This window comes from Canis lupus, chromosome 29 (genome assembly GCF_011100685.1).
Source record: "Canis lupus familiaris isolate Mischka breed German Shepherd chromosome 29, alternate assembly UU_Cfam_GSD_1.0, whole genome shotgun sequence".
In the NCBI taxonomy this organism is placed as follows: Eukaryota; Metazoa; Chordata; class Mammalia; order Carnivora; family Canidae; genus Canis; species Canis lupus.
The window spans coordinates 20,279,300-20,281,860 of NC_049250.1; positions in this window are offsets into that span (position 1 = coordinate 20,279,300).

The following is a 2,561-nucleotide window of genomic DNA, read 5'->3' on the forward strand; positions in this document are numbered from 1 at the left end:
AGTATTGAATAACAGAAGTGGTTATAGAGTATATAAACTTAATAAGATCCCTCCTGTGTCCCTCCTGTGCTACACTTTGAGAAAGTTAGGCAGTGTGGAAAAACCTTGCAGGAACTAGGGAATCTATAGTTTACTTTGGGCATCAGATCCTCATATGTATGAACCCCACTTATTGCATATTTCCTATCTGTATGTATGTGTATATGTTTGAGAGAGTGAAGATGAGAAAAGAAGTTAGGCTCACTTAGCACTTTATTCAGAATCTTTGAGTCTCAAAGGATAAAAACTAAGTCATGAAATGAAAGTGCTCTTCATTCTTTTTTGAAGATTTAAATGTTTATGTGTTATCATTTCCCTTCAGCATAGAGAATGTTTAGCATTTTGTATAGTTTTGGTTTGTTAATGTGTTTTTTTTCTTTTATCTGAACATGTCTTTATTTTTCCTTCATTCTTGTAAGATATTTTTGCTGAATATAGAGTTCTGGGTTGACTGTTTTCTCCCCCCTTTATGCATTTTAAAGATCATTCCACTAATTTCTGGCCTCGATTTTTTTTAAAGATTTTATTTATTTATTCATGAGAGAGACAGAGAGAGGCAGAGACATAGGCTGAGGGAGAAGCAGGCTCCATGCAGGGAGCCCGATATGCGACTCAATCCCAGGACACCGGGACCATGACCTCAGCCAAAGGCAGATGCTCAACTGCTGAGCCACCTACGTTTCCCTGGCCTCCATTGTTTCTGATGAGACGTTAGTGATCATTGAAATCATCATACCCTGTGCATAATTTGCTTTTTTGGTTGTTTTTAGATTTTACCTTTAGTGGTTTTTTTTTTTTAAATAAATTAATTTTTTATTGGTGTTCAATTTACCAACAATCCTTTAGTGTTTTGTTTGCAGTAGTTTGCCTTCTTTGTTTATGGGTGTAGTTTTTCTTTGTTTCTGTTTTTTTTTTTCCCTAATTGAGAATCTCTGGACTTCTTGAACCTGTAAATGTTAGTCTCTCATCATTGTATTTAGAGAGTTTCCAGCCATTTTTCTTCACATATTCTTACTATCATTTTACCTCTCTTCTTGGACTCCATTTACATATATGTTAGGTGTACTGATGTTATCCCATAGATCTCTGAGGGGCCTGTTCATTTTTTTTCCAATTTAGTTGTTTTCTGTTCTTAGTGGATTTGTCTTCATGTACATTTACTTTTTCCTTTATCTTCAGTCTACTGTTAAGCTTATCTAATGACTTTTAAAAATTTCAGAGGTTTTATTTTTATGTTCCAGAATTTGCATTAGTTTTTTTTATGGTTTCTGTTTTTCTGTTAAGATCTTGTAGGCTTTTTATTCATTTTGAGCATATTTTCCAATATATCCTTGACAATAACTATAATAGATGCTTTAAAATCCTTGTGTGTTAATTTCACTATCTGAGTCATCTCAGGTTTGGTCTTTACTGATTGCCTTATCTTTTGAGTGCAGGTCACATTTTCCTATTTCTTCATATGTGTACTGATTTTCTGTTGTTTCCTGGATTCTATGAATGGTATATTTTAGACTTCTCTTGATCCTGTTTGTTTTTGAGAAGAATATATAGATATTTTTCTTTTAGCAGACAGTTAACTTGAGCTTTGACTGTAAAAAAGTCTATTTGCTTAGCCTTCAGTGTGCTGCTTGGATTCTGCCTCATATAAAAATATAGTTCAGGGCCATTCAGAGAATTAGGAAGATTTAATATATATGGAAGAAAGGCTACTCTATTGGCTCTCTTTTCTAGGATTTTCACCCTTACTTTTCAGCTGCTGTGGTCACTCCATGCTTTATCTTCTAGGCCTTACCCACTAAAACTGTAAGTTTTCTGTGTTTTTGTACTCAGTATGTTGACTGGAGTCTATCTTCACTTAGTACCATTCTTTCTCACAAATATTGAGGGACATCTTCAATATCTGCCTGTTTTTTCTCTCGAGTGCTTTCATTTGTCCAGAGTTTATAGTGGTTATTTGTAAAGGCTTTGTGTGGTAGGAGATGTACCTATCTTTTTATTAATCAATAGCAATTTCAGTACTCTGTAATACATGCCATTCTTTCTGGGTAATTGCTTAAACACGATATGTAAATTCCTTTAAGTTAACATTTAATCTTCCATTATTCTTACTTACTTGAACCTCACAAAATCCTGGTAATACGGATACTTTTTTTTATACTACTCTTTAGCTGGGAAAACAAGACTTTGGCAAGTTACTTGCCAAAAGATCAGATCTCATATTTTCTGGCCTCAAGTCTAGTTTACTTTCTGTAGAACTATTCTGTCTTTATCTGATGGACAGATTAAGTGACCATCAGCAGCCTAGAGCTGACACAAAGTTATACACGATTTAAAAATTACTGTGAAATACCCAAAACATAATTTTTAAAAAGTCTGGCTTAAATAGTTTTTGGCCTTAATTCAGGATGTGACTAAGGTTCTGTTGCTGATAGTTTGGATAATTCAGTTAATAATACATGTAGTGGGAAGTAGCAATTTAATGGAAAAATGGATAGAAAATAATATACATCCATTTAAAAGCT